Raw genomic sequence first — 14,326 nt, forward strand, 5'->3', positions numbered from 1 at the left:
TGCTGTGGAGTGGGTCATCAGAGTGCTGTGGAGTGGGTGTGTGTCATCAGAGTGCTGTGGAGTGGGTGTGTGTCATCAGAGTGCTGTGGAGTGGGTGTGTGTCATCAGAGTGCTGTGGAGTGGGTGTGTGTCATCAGAGTGCTGTGGAGTGGGTGTGTGTCATCAGAGTGATGTGGAGTAAGTGTGGGTCATCAGAGTGCTGTGGAGTGGGTGTGTGTCATCAGAGTGCTGTGGAGTGGGTGTGTGTCATCAGAGTGCTGTGGAGTGGGTGTGTGTCATCAGAGTGCTGTGGAGTGGGTGTGTGTCATCAGAGTGCTGTGGAGTGGGTGTGTGTCATCAGAGTGATGTGGAGTAAGTGTGGGTCATCAGAGTGCTGTGGAGTGGGTGGGTGTCATCAGAGTGCTGGGGAGTGGATGTGGGTCCTCAGAGTGCTGTGGAGTGGGTATGTAATCAGAGTGCTGTGGAGTGGGTGTGGGTCATCAGAGTGCTGTGGAGTGGGTGTGGGTCATCAGAGTGCTGTGGAGTGGGGGTGGGTCATCAGAGTGCTGTGGAGTGGGTGTGTGTCATCAGAGTGCTGTGGAGTGGGTGTGGGTCATCAGAGTGCTGTGGAGTGGGTGTGGGTCATCAGAGTGCTGTGGAGTGGGTGTGTGTCATCAGAGTGCTGTGGAGTGGGTGTATGTCATCAGAGTGCTGTGGAGTGGGTGTGGGTCATCAGAGTGCTGTGGAGTGGGTGTGGGTCATCAGAGTGCTGTGGAGTGTGTGTGTGTCATCAGAGTGCTGTGGAGTGGGTGTGTGTCATCAGAGTGCTGTGGAGTGGGTGTGGGTCATCATAGTGCTGTGGAGTGGGTGTGTGTCATCAGAGTGATGTGGAGTAAGTGTGGGTCATCAGAGTGCTGTGGAGTGGGTGGGTGTCATCAGAGTGCTGTGGAGTGGATGTGGGTCCTCAGAGTGCTGTGGAGTGGGTGTGGGTCATCAGAGTGCTGTGGAGTGGGTGTGGGTCATCAGAGTGCTGTGGAGTGGGTGTGTGTCATCAGAGTGCTGTGGAGTGAGTGTGTGTCATCAGAGTGCTATGGAGTGGGTGTGTGTCATCAGAGTGCTGTGGAGTGGGTGTGGGTCATCAGAGTGCTGTGGAGTGGGTGTGGGTCATCAGAGTGCTGTGGAGTGGGTGTGGGTCATCAGAGTGCTGTGGAGTGGGTGTGGGTCATCAGAGTGCTGTGGAGTGGGTGTGTTTCTCCTCAGAGTGCTGTGGAGTGGGTGTGTGTCATCAGAGTGCTGTGGAGTGAGTGTGTGTCATCAGAGTGCTGTGGAGTGGGTGTGTGTCATCAGAGTGCTGTGGAGTGGGTGTGGGTCATCAGAGTGCTGTGGAGTGGGTGTGGGTCATCAGAGTGCTGTGGAGTGGGTGTGGGTCATCAGAGTGCTGTGGAGTGGGTGTGGGTCATCAGAGTGCTGTGGAGTGGGTGTGGGTCATCAGAGTGCTGTGGAGTGGGTGTGTGTCCTCAGAGTGCTGTGGAGTGGGTCATCAGAGTGCTGTGGAGTGGGTGTGTGTCATCAGAGTGCTGTGGAGTGGGTGTGTGTCATCAGAGTGCTGTGGAGTGGGTGTGGGTCATCATAGTGCTGTGGAGTGGGTCATCAGAGTGCTGTGGAGTGGGTGTGTGTCATCAGAGTGCTGTGGAGTGGGTGTGTGTCATCAGAGTGCTGTGGAGTGGGTGTGTGTCATCAGAGTGCTGTGGAGTGGGTGTGGGTCATCATAGTGCTGTGGAGTGGGTCATCAGAGTGCTGTGGAGTGGGTGTGTGTCATCAGAGTGCTGTGGAGTGGGTGTGTGTCATCAGAGTGCTGTGGAGTGGGTGTGTGTCATTGTCCATGATCATGTGGGGTATTTACTTGCAGCCTTTTTATGAACATGTCCTGCAGTGATTCCAGGCTGCAGCCAATGGTGTCACTGGATTTGTTCAGGATTTTGTCAAGCTTATTTAAGTCGACCTTAGCTAAATTCTAGCACACAATGGCATAGGTCACTCCACTCGCCACGACACTGCTATAGCACATACAAAGTATTTTGTCACATACACTAAAAGATCCAAACTCCCTTAAAAAGTACTGTCTGGATTGGGCTTTTTTTTGTAGACATCTCTCCTGTGTGTGTCTCTGTACGACGCGACGTGAATGCAGCTATTTACATATTTACTCAGCGTCCCCTCCCCCACTAGGCCTGGCTGCTAGGACACCTTTCTTAGGGCACATGCAGAGGCATGACCGCCTGTCCTGGCCTTTAACCCTCTGGCAGAGCCACCTCTGCGACCCGGGGCTTTCATCTGATGACCACTCCCCCTGACCTCTCACCTCTGGCACCTGACCTGCTGCTACGACCAAGGAAGGCTCTGGGATGCTGACGTGTGTGTGTGTGTGTGTGTGTGATAGCCCGATACATTGTGTAGGGTTTGCATCTGGATATCTCTGTTAGTGTCGTCAGTGCTTAACTGTGTGTGTGTGTGTCAAGGTTAGTCCAATGCTGTCATTCAAAGCCCTCCTGTGTGGTGGAAGGGGTCTGTTGCTCTGTGAAGGGAGAGATGAGATCTAACTGAAAGCTCTGGCTCTTCGCAATGAAAGCGACTCTACACACGGTACAAGAGAGAGCACACAAACACACACACTTGTGCGTATACCAAAACACAAACCACCATCCCCACAGATGCATAATGAACAGCGCACATGCATGCACACACTCACATTACACAGGACAGAGAGTCAGAGCCCAAACTAAAAAATAGTATAGTGTATACTATGGTAGGAATACTCTAGTATTCACTGTAGTGTTTTTGCTGACTTTACTGTAGTATTCACTTTGTAGTATAAGGTAGTACTTACAGTTTACTACAGTATAAATACTGTAGTAAAAAAAAGAGTAGTATATACTATATTATAAACCGGGTGGTTCGAGCCCTGAATGCTGATTGGCTGAAAGCTGTGGTATATCAGACCTTGTACCACGGGTATGACAAAAACACATTTTTTACTGTTCTAATTACGTTGGTAACCGGTTTATAATAGCAAGAAGGCACTTCTGGGATTTGTGGTGTATGGCCACTATAACACAGCTAAGGGCTGTGGTATCCAGGCATTCCACGTTGCGTCGCGCTTAAGAACAGCCCTTAGCTGTGGTATATTGGCCATATACCACACCTCCTCAGACATTATTGCTTAAGTATTTACTATTTTGTTTTTGCCCACTGTAGTGTACTGTAGTATTTACTATAGTGTTTTGGGGACATTACTGTAGTATTTACTGTAATGTTCTGGGGACATTACTGTAGTATTACCTATAGTTTTCTGGGGATATTACTGTAGGATTTACTATAGGGTTCTGGGTACATTACTGTACTGTAGTGTTTTGGGGACATTACTGTAGTATTTACTGTAGTGTTTCGGGGACATTACTGCAGTATTTACTGTAGTGTTTTGGGGACATTACTGTAGTATTTACTGTAGTGTTTCGGGGACATTACTGCAGTATTTACTGTAGTGTTTTGGGGACATTACTGCAGTATTTACTGTAGTGTTTTGGGGACATTACTGTAGTATTTACTGTAGTGTTTCGGGGACATTACTGTAGTATTTGCTGTAGTGTTTCGGGGACATTACTGCAGTATTTACTGTAGTGTTTTGGGGACATTACTGCAGTATTTACTGTAGTGTTTTGGGGACATTACTGCAGTATTTACTGTAGTGTTTTGGGGACATTACTGTAGTATCCATTATAGTGTTGTGGGGACATTACTGTAGTATTTACTAGGGATGCATGATATATCGGTGAACATATCGGAATCGGACAATATTAGCTAAAAATGGCAACATCGGTAATGGCCGATGTCTAGTTTAACAGCGATGTGAAAAACCAAAGTCAAAGCTAACGTGCATACCTATATAACGTAGGTACAGGACGTAATGACGCCACGTAAAATGTTAAGCTACACGTGCAACACAGCATTCCTAACCTAGCCCACAATGTCTGCTGTGTGGATCGAGGAGTCAACAAGTCGAGCAGTCATTTGAAAGAGTAAGAACATTTCAGCGAGACAACTCAAAGGCAAAATCCATTAACGCCAAGATAATGGAATTCATTGCCCTTGACAATCAACCGTTCTCTGTCGTGGGTGATGTTGGCTTTCGCGACTGGTCGAGCACCGGTACACACCAACGTTACCAAGTGAGCTATTGTTCAGATGTTGCCCTACCGGAGTTACACAGTAAAGCGTCACTGCTATTAGCGTCACGACATGCATACTAGGGAACGCTGTTTGGGTCTTTGCGAGTCAAAAAAGATACATGTCAAATAACACTATTTGACGCGTTAAATAAGCGTTTAATTTGACACGTCAAATAACACCGTTCTATTATAGAATGTTGTGTGTTCTGAATTTGCACGTGCAAGCCAAGTGTCACCACTACTGTCAGTAGCACTGTCAAATCTGTACAAAAAATACTGCAAACAAGCAAACACCGGCCACAAACGATGTGTTTACAATACCGCGTTGGTAATAAAACATTATTTGTTCGACCGCAACTTCTGGAGTAGCTAGCTAGCTTTTATCTTTGTACAGAACCTAGATAGCACCAATACAACCAGCCTGAAAACAATGACCAGTAGAAACTGCAGTCATTTTCCCTATTCTTAGCAATGATTTAGGAATACTTGTAAGTATTAGCTAGGTAGCCACTTGTTGTTTTCCTAATGAAATTGAACTGCAGTTCATGAAAATAAATAGCTAGCCAGCTACTTAACCCTGTTGCCCAAAGATAATGTTATAAGCACCTAGCTAGCTTATGTTATAAGCAACTAGCTAGCTGCATCTGGCTAGTGAGGCTCAACCGGACTGGGTTATGTGTTGTGAAGCTAGCCACAATAAGGATTAGGCACAATGTTGGAATTTGTGGTTTGCCTTCAAAATAAAACTACCTCTTTGAAAGTGATGCAGAAGGGTACAATTGGTGGAGTCGTGCCATATTTAGACTAGATAATGTTAAACACCCACAGAACACAACTATGAAGAGTTTACACAAATATTAGCGTTGAAGCTCTTATCGCGGGACTGTGACCGTATGAAATCATCTCCCCAGTCAGCCTATTGTGTGTCTTGACATTCATATTGCACTGTACAGCTTTACCTAAGAATTGGGGATCAATGAAATGGGGTAAGAGTCTACACAATGCCCAATATATTTTTTCCCAACGTCCTCCTCAGAGTTATCAGACATCCACGCAGTATTGTTTTTCCTCTGGAATAGTGTTCAATACACATAGGTTGACAATAATTGTAGTTCAATTCACAGTTGTTTCAGAGTCCCGCAACAAGAGCTACGATGCTAATGTTCTCTGGGTGTCACTGAGTAGACTGATACCTGATGTCATTAATCCACAATCCATAGGTAAGGCTGGACAGTGAAATAAGTATGCCCCCAATTCGATTCGAAAGTATAAGTATTTTATTTTTTATTTAACTAGGCAAGTCAGTTAAGAACAAATTCTTATTTACAATGACGATGATGACCAAAAGGCCTCCTGTTGGGACGGGGGCTGGGATTAAAAATAGAAAATAAAAAAATATATAAATATAGGACAAAACACAGATTCAGGACAAGAGAGACACCACAACACTACCTAATGAGAGACCTAAGACGACAACATAGCAAGGCAGCAACACATGACAACACAGCATGGTAGCAACACAACATGACAACAACATGGTAGCAACACAACATGGTAGCAGCAAAAAACACGGTACAATCATTATTGGGCACAGACAATAGCACAAAGGGCAAGAAGGTAGAGACAACACCACGCAAAGCAGCCACAACTGTCATTAAGAGTGTCCATGATTGAGTCTTTGAATGAAGAGATTGAGATAAAACTGTCCAGTTTGAGTGTTTGTTGCAGCTCGTTCCAGTCGCTAGCTGCAGTGAACTGAAAAGACGAGGGACCCAGGGATGTGTGTGCTTTGGGGACCAGAGCAGAATGTGACTGGCAGAATGGGGCGGCAGGGTAGCCTAGTGGTTAGAGCGTTGGACTAGTAACTGGAAGGTTGCAATTTCAAATCCCTAAGCTGACAAGGTACAAATCTGTCGTTCTGCTCCTGAACAGGCAGTTAACCCACTGTTCCTAGGCCGTCATTGAAAATAAGAATTTGTTCTTAACTGACTTGCCTAGTTAAATAAAGGTTCAAAAAAATTAATAAATGGGTGTTGTATGTGGAGTATGAGGGCTGCAGTAGATATCTCAGATAGGGGATTGAGGCCTAAGAGGGTTTTATAAATAAACATCAACCAGTGGGTTTTGCGACCAGTTTACAGAGGAGTATAGAGTGCAGTGATGTGTCTTATAAGGTGGCAAATCTGATGGCCGAATGGTAAAGAACATCTAGCTGCTCGAGAGCACCCTTACCTGCTGATCTATAAATTATGTCTCCATAATCTAGCATGTGTAGGATGGTCATCTAAATCAGGGTTAGTTTGGTAGCTGGGGTGAAAGAGGAGTGATTACGATAGATGAAACCAAGTCTAGATTTAACTTTAGCCTGCAGCTTTGATATGTGCTGAGAGAAGGACAGTGTACCATCTAGCCATACTCCCAAGTATTTGTATGAGGTGGCTACCTTAAACTCTAAACCCTCAGAGGCAGTAATCACACCTGTGGGGAGAGGGGCATTCTTCTTACCAAACCACATTACCTTCGTTTTGGAGGTGTTCAGAACAAGGTTAATGGTAGAGAAAGCTTGTTGGACACCAAGAAAGCTTTGTTGTAGAGCATTTAACACAAAATCCGGGGAGGGGCCAGTTGAGTATAAGACTGTATGATCTGCATATAAATGGATGAGAGCTGGAGAGCTTCCTACTGCCAGAGCTATGTTGTTGATGTAAATTGAGAAGAGCGTGGGGCCTAGGATTGAGCCTTGGGGTACTCCCCAAGGCAGTGGCTGAGACAGCAGATTTTCTGACTTTATACACTGCACTCTTTGAGAGACGTAGTTAGCAAACCAGGCCAAGGCCACTCAGAGATACAAATACTCCTTAGCCGGCCCACAAGAATGGAATGTTCTACCGTATCAAAAGCTTTGGCCAAGTCAATAAAAATAGCAGCACAACATTGCTTAGAATCAAGGGCAATGATGACATCATTGAGGACCTTTAAGGTTGCAGTGACACATCCATAACCTGAGCGGAAACCAGATTGCATACCAGAGAGAATGCTAAAGACATCAAGAAAGCCAGTCAGTTGATTATTGACAAGTGTTTCCAACACTTTTGATAAACAGGGCAAAATAGAAATAGGCCTATAACAGTTAGGATCAGCTTGATTTCCCACTTTAAATAATGGACGAACCGGGCTGCCTTCCAAGCAATGGGGACCTCCCCAGAAAGGAGAGACAGGTTAAAAAGGTTGGGGATAGGCTTGGCGATGATAGGTGCAGCAACCTTAAAGAAGAAAGGCTCTAAACCATCTGACCTAGATGTTTTTTTGAGGTCAAGTTTTGGGAGTTCCTTTAGCACCTCAGACTCAGTGACTGCCTTCGGGGAGAAACTTTGTAGCGGGGCAGGGGAAAAAGATGGAGAAGCATCGGAGATAGTCGCATTAGAAGTGGTGGGAGATGAGGAAATGTTGGACAGGCAAGGAGGCAGGGCTGAGTCAAATAGGAATCCTGACTTAATGAAGTGGTGATTAAACAGCTCAGCCTTGTTCTTCTTGTCAGTTACAAGCACATCATCAACGTTAAGGGACATGGGCAGCTGTGAGTCGGAGGGTTTATTCTCCAGGTCTTTAACCGTTTTCCAGAACTTCTTGGGGTTAGAGCCACAGAGAAAGAACTGCTCCTTAAAGTAACTAACTTTGGCCTTCCGGATAGCCTGAGTGCACTTATTTCTCATTTGCCTGAACGAGAGCCAGTCAGCCTGAGTATGCGTGTGAGGAGCCTTTCGCCAAATGCAATTCTTGAGGTGGAGTAACTCTTCAAGATCACGGTCAAACCAGGGGCTGAACCTGTTTTTAATTCTCATTTTCTTTATGGGGGCGTGTTTGTTAACAATACCACTGAAAATATCAAAAAAGAAAGTCCAAGCGTCTTCGACAGAGGGGATCAAGCGGATTCTATACCATTTTACAGAGGCCAGTTCATGAAGGAAGGCTTGCTCATTAAATTTTTTTAGCAAGCGTCTATGACAAATCAGGACAGGTCGTTTCACTGAGCAGCCATTACGAACACAATCTGTAAAACAGTGATCACTCTGGTCATTACAGAAAACACCAGACTGATACCTATCAGGATTATTTGTGAGGATAACATCAAGAAGAGTAGCCTTTTCTGGGTGTTTGGAGTCATACCTTGTGGGATTGGTAATAATCTGAGAAAGATTTAGGGAGTCCCATTGCTTTAGGACTTGGCCAGGTGGTTTAAGCATGTCCCAGTTCAGGTCACGTAGCAGGACAAATTTAGACTTGGTGTAAGGGGCCAGGAGAGACCTCAGGGGAGGTAGGGTACAGGCCGGTGCTGATGGAGGATGATAATACTTAAAACTAACAAATCAATTTGTTTGGGGACAGACTTGGTGGAAACAACCGAGCACTGAAGGTGATCCTTGGTAAAGATTGCCACTCCTTTGGAAGGTCCTTTGGAAGGTCTGTCTTGGAAGGTCTGTCTTGCCGAAAAAGGATATAACCAGAAAGGTTATATTCAAAACACATCGTGTGATTTCAACAGATTTTTGTAAAATTAACAAATTATTGTCTTTTGTTTTTATATAACAACATTCCAACCTCATTTACCATGATCTTTTAAATTATGGCATAATTCTACTATTTGTATTCATTTGCATCACTGTAAATGACATACTTTTATTTTGAAGGCTAAAGTCTGCTATTGCGGCTAATCCTTATTGTGGCTAGCTTCACATAGATGGGTCCAACCAGCATTTATCAAATAAGAACTGTCTTATAAATTAGGGTTATTTTAGATGACACCTAGCTATATAGTTAGCTAGCTAACAATAGCTACTGAAACAGATTATGTCATTTTGCTATGTTTTTCAGGAAGAACATTGTTTGCATCCATTAGCTAGCTAGCTATTTTTGTCCAGCATTGTAGGTGCGCGAGACAACTTTACCAGCATCATAGCATACGTATCGATGAATCGTTGTGACATATGGAATACGAGTGATAGTGTCATCAATGTCTAATAAAAACGTAAACAATTTATGAACACATTAAATTACTATGTGATGTGCAGTCAGGTCCTGATTGGTCAACAAGGTTATTTGACATGCAAAGACCCAAACGGCGTTCCATAGAAATCCTGGTTGAGAATGAAACAAATGAACAAGATAACAGCACAGCAAGTGAAAGAAATATGTTTTGATTATGTTTTACTGGTAATGGGGACAAACATAAATGCCAACAAAATAACTTTTTGGTCAGTGTGGTGTGTGTGTGTGTGTGTAACCTTTATTTAACTGGTAGGCAAGTCAGTTAAGAACAAATTCTTATTTACATAGATGGCCTACCCCGGACAACGCTGGGCCAATTGTGCGCCACCCTATGGGATTCCCAATCACGGCCGGATGTGATACAGCCTGGATTCAAACCAGGGACTGTAGTGCCTCCTCTTGCACTGAGATGCAGTGCCTTAGACCGCTGCCTCCATGTGTGTGTGTGTTAACTATTTAACTGTACTAGAATGCTTAAAAGGCCGCAAAAATCTAAAAAATGTGTTATCGGTGGGGGGGGGGGGGCAAGGAAAATATTGGATATCTGCCAAAAATGTCATATCGGTGCATCACTAGTATTTACTGTAGTGTTCTGGGGACAGTAGTATTTACTATAGTGTCTTTGTTTTATTATCTTTGACATAGAAGTGGGGGGCTTTCTCATTGAGGAAACCTACTGGACAAATACTAAAAGAGCAAACTTTCCATAACCTGTAGGTAGGTAGGTAGGACTGGGGTCTGAACGGATAGCTCAGAGCTTCTGCTCTTTTCTCTAACCTGTAGGGAACACAATATATAGTCTATACTTGGCATGTAGGTTTCTCACTTAAGGATGGCACAAAATGGGATGTGGGGGAGGGGAATGGGCAGGGTATATCCAAATTAAATACTGTAGTATTTACTATAGTTAAAACAATGTAGTGTTTTTGCGGACATTTCTGTAGTATTTACTAGTGTTTTTAATGTGGATAATAATGTAGTATTATCAGTATACTAATAATGTAGTATCTACAGTATACTACAAAATTCTACACTAAGTCCTAGACTTGATCAAGGGATATTACAGTGTGTATTCTACTGTATACTACAGTTTCAATTAAGAGTTCTATTGTAAACTAAATTATTTTTTTAAGTGGGAGAGTAAGGGAAAGAAATCTACATTATTCCAACCTGCTAATAAACATTCCTATTATACAGAGTGGCTATGAGCTGCACCCAGAGTGCGATAAGGGAATGTGTGTGTGTGGTGTCACTCTGTCTGCTCTGTGCAGACACAGGCTCACAGGGGAGGCATCACGCCTTTATTTATTCATTAACCTGCTGGGAACTAGCAATGAGAGACAAGGTCCCCCCCCCCCCCCCCCCCCCCCCCCCATACACACACACACACACACAGGCACGCACACACACAAGCACACGTACACACACACGCACACACTCCCACACACGCACATCCAAAAGCCTACCTCTATCCATTTCTATAGAAAATAAATAGCCAGAAAAAGGCTTTAATGTACAGTGCTGCCAGGACATTTACTCGAATGACTTGGCGTGCCAACAGCTTATACTTTAACATTTGTATGGGTTACACATCCTATACGTTGGGCTCATACACATATACGAATGCACGCACACACCCTTCCCTGTTTGAGACTTGTTGGCTTCCAGTGGGCCCTGACCCTATTACACGATCTGAAACACAGACCCTGTTGAACGATCTGCAACACAGACCCTGTTGAACGATCTGCAACACAGACCCTATAAAACAATCTGCAACACAGACCCTGTTAAACGATCTGCAACACAGACCCTATTAAACGATCTGCAACACAGACCACACTGAAAGATTTGCAACAGACTGTTGAACGATCTGCAACACAGACCCTATTAAACGATCTGAAACACAGACCCTATAAAATAATCTGCAACACAGACCATGTTGAATGATCTGCAACACAGACCCTATTGAACAATCTGCAACAGACCCCGTTGAATGATCTGCAACACATACCCTGTTGAAGGTTCTGAAACACAGACCCCGTTGAACGATCTGAAACACAGACCCTGTTGAATGATCTGCAACACATACCCTGTTGAAGGTTCTGAAACACAGACCCCGTTGAACGATCTGAAACACAGACCCTGTTGAATGATCTGCAACACATACCCTGTTGAAGGTTCTGAAACACAGACCCCGTTGAACGATCTGAAACACAGACCCTGTTGAATGATCTGAAACACAGACCCTGTTGAACGATCTGCAACACAGACCCCGTTGAACGATCTGGAACACAGACCCTGTTGAATGATCTGCAACACAGATCCTGTTGAAGGTTCTGAAACACAGACCCTGTTGAACAATCTGCAACACAGATCCTGTTGAATGATCTGCAACAGAGACCCTGTTGAACGATCTGCAACACAGACCCTGTTGAATGATCTGCAACACAGAACATGTTGAATGATCTGCAACAGAGACCCTGTTGAACGATCAGCAACACAGACCCGGTTGAACGATCTGCAACACAGACCCTGTTGAACGATCTGCAACACAGACCCCGTTGAACGTTCTGAAAAACACAGACCCTGTTGAATGATCTGAAACACAGACCCTGTCGAACGATCTGCAACACAGACCCTGTTGAACGTTCTGAAACACAGACCCTGTTGAACGATCTGCAACACAGACCCTGTTGAACGATCTGCAACACAGACCCGATTGAACAGTCTGCAACAAGACCCTATTGAATGGTCTGCAACACAGACCCTGTTGAATGATCTGCAACACAGACCCTGTTGAACGATCTGCAACACAGACCCTGTTGAATGATCTGCAACACATATCCTGTTGAACGATCTGCAACACAGACCCTGTTGAACGATCTGCAACACAGACCCGATTGAACGATCTGCAACACAGACCCTGTTGAACGATCTGCAACACAGACCCTGTTGAACGATCTGCAACACAGACCCTGTTGAATGATCAGCAACACAGACCCGGTTGAACGATCTGCAACACAGACCCTGTTGAACGATCTGCAACACAGACCCTATTAAACGATCTGCAACATAGACCCTATTAAACGATCTGCAACACAGGCCCTAATAAACAATCTGCATCACAGACCCTATTAAACAATCTGCAACACAGACCCCGTTGAATGATCTGCAAAACAGACCCTGTTCAATGCTGAGGATCAGCTGAGTCAGCGAGAGAGAGAGAGAGAGAGAGAGAGAGAGAGAGAGAGAGAGAGAGAGAGAGAGAGAGAGAGAGAGCGAGAGAGGCTGGAGGTTTAGATAAAACACTCCGCCTCTCCGTAACCATGACACTAACTAAAGCAATAACAGAGAGAAGATAGAAAACGTGTGCACACGCACACACGCACACACATCCAAGGCGGGGGAAAAACAGGCACGTGCATCTGCCTTAGTTATTTAGCATCTGGCTTCTCTTAAAACCAAGATACAAAATAAGTAGTATGTGCGGTGAATGTGGCATTGTGTGTGTGTGTCATCTGGTCAGTGCTTTGATAGCTGGCGGATGTGGAGGTCCAGACAGGGCAGCAGGGGAGAGACAGAGGGGCGAACAGAGGAGAGGAGAGGGGGAGAAAAAGGAAGAGAGAGAGAAAATGAAAGTCAGTAGAGGGGTGGAAAAGATTGAATGAGAGAGGCAGAGAAGAGGGGGAGGTAGGATAGAGAGGGGAAGTGGAGAGGAGGAGAGATAGAGGGGGAGGAGGAGGAGAGAGGCCAGCCAGTCAGATACACAAACACAAACCACATGCAGCTGTTCAGCCTCTGCCTCCGCAGCACGTGAACACACTCTCATACACACCCAACGAGAAAAAAGGCCCTAGAAACGACAAACACACAGCAACGGCTCACAAGCAAACACACACATCCTGAGAGCGGTGGTTGAGTGTGTGTGTGTGTGGGTTCGTTCACGTAAGCACGTGTATCTCGTGTATTGCTGATAGTCATTCGTGAGTGTGTTAATGTGTGTGTGTGTGTGTGTGTACATTGTTGGCCCATAGTGAGAGCGAGTCACTCTACAGAGTTCAGACAGAAAGCTAGATGGCTGTAGTAAAAATGGTCATACTACTGACTGGACACACACACACGCACACACACACACACACCTGGATGGCCAATTCATCAAACTTCTACTGTCTTTTCAACCTAATATTGGGATGGGGAGTGAGAAGCTGTGTGTGTGTGTGTGTGTGTGTGTGTGTATGAGGGGCGTCAGCATTCCTAATCTCACACCGGGTGTCATCTACAGGACACTTCTGTGCTCCTCTCACAAGATCAGAGAGAAAGGAAGGGAACGAGGGAGGGCGCAACAGAGGAAGAGGAGAGGAGGGACAGAGGAAGAGGAGGGAGGGACAGAGGAAGAGGAGAGGAGGGAGGGGGTAGAAGTGCATTTGAAGTTTTTCCTCTGTCGGCTCCAAACTTTGACTTCAAACGCTGTGTAGAATTAGAAAGATTAACCCACCACGCTTTCTCTCTCTACACACACACACACACACACAGACGCAGACACACCTCCCAATCTGTCTGCTTGAGTTCATGGTCAACATGCCCTTGAGACAGACAGTGAGAGAGTCCCTGTTTTTCTGCTCTCTCTAGTGAATCTCTTTTGTCTCCTCTCAAAGCTGATCCAAGATCAGACTTCCTTTATACCTTCTAATGGTTATGGACTGGATTAAGATAGGACGACCTGGTCCTAGATCTCCACATAGGACCACTGATAGCTGAACCAAGCCGTTATGGAGATGTGTAGGGTCTATATAAACTGTGTGTGTGTGTGTGTATTTACGGTGTGTCAGTAAACTGAGGGGACTGTCTAAATGTGTAGTGGGGTTTGGGGGTTAAGAGTGGGTGAGGAGGAGAGTCTGGCTCCCGGGCGTCACATCAGTTCATAGGGTCTAACACACACACACACACACACACACACACACACACACACACACACACACACACACACACACACACACACACACACACACAGTGGAATGTAAACTGGGCAGGACTGACTACTACTGTCTGCCTGAGAGAGCAGAGATAAATATCTG

At 45.2% G+C, this 14,326-nt stretch overlaps 1 protein-coding gene and 1 non-coding gene across 10 annotated transcripts in view; both read right to left on the bottom strand.

Moving 5' to 3' along the window:
- The window catches only part of kdm6ba (lysine (K)-specific demethylase 6B, a), a 153,804-nt gene that overhangs the window by 97,271 nt on the left and 42,207 nt on the right, over nt 1-14,326 (bottom strand). The gene's annotated exons all lie outside the window — the stretch shown is intronic.
- On the bottom strand, nt 9,902-9,956 carry LOC118943009 (U7 small nuclear RNA). The gene has a single exon (XR_005038746.1). It is a non-coding gene; the product is annotated as a U7 small nuclear RNA (small nuclear RNA).

The sequence above is a fragment of the Oncorhynchus mykiss genome, chromosome 21 (genome assembly GCF_057628025.1).
Source record: "Oncorhynchus mykiss isolate SJ-2025 chromosome 21, ASM5762802v1, whole genome shotgun sequence".
NCBI lineage: Eukaryota > Metazoa > Chordata > Actinopteri > Salmoniformes > Salmonidae > Oncorhynchus > Oncorhynchus mykiss.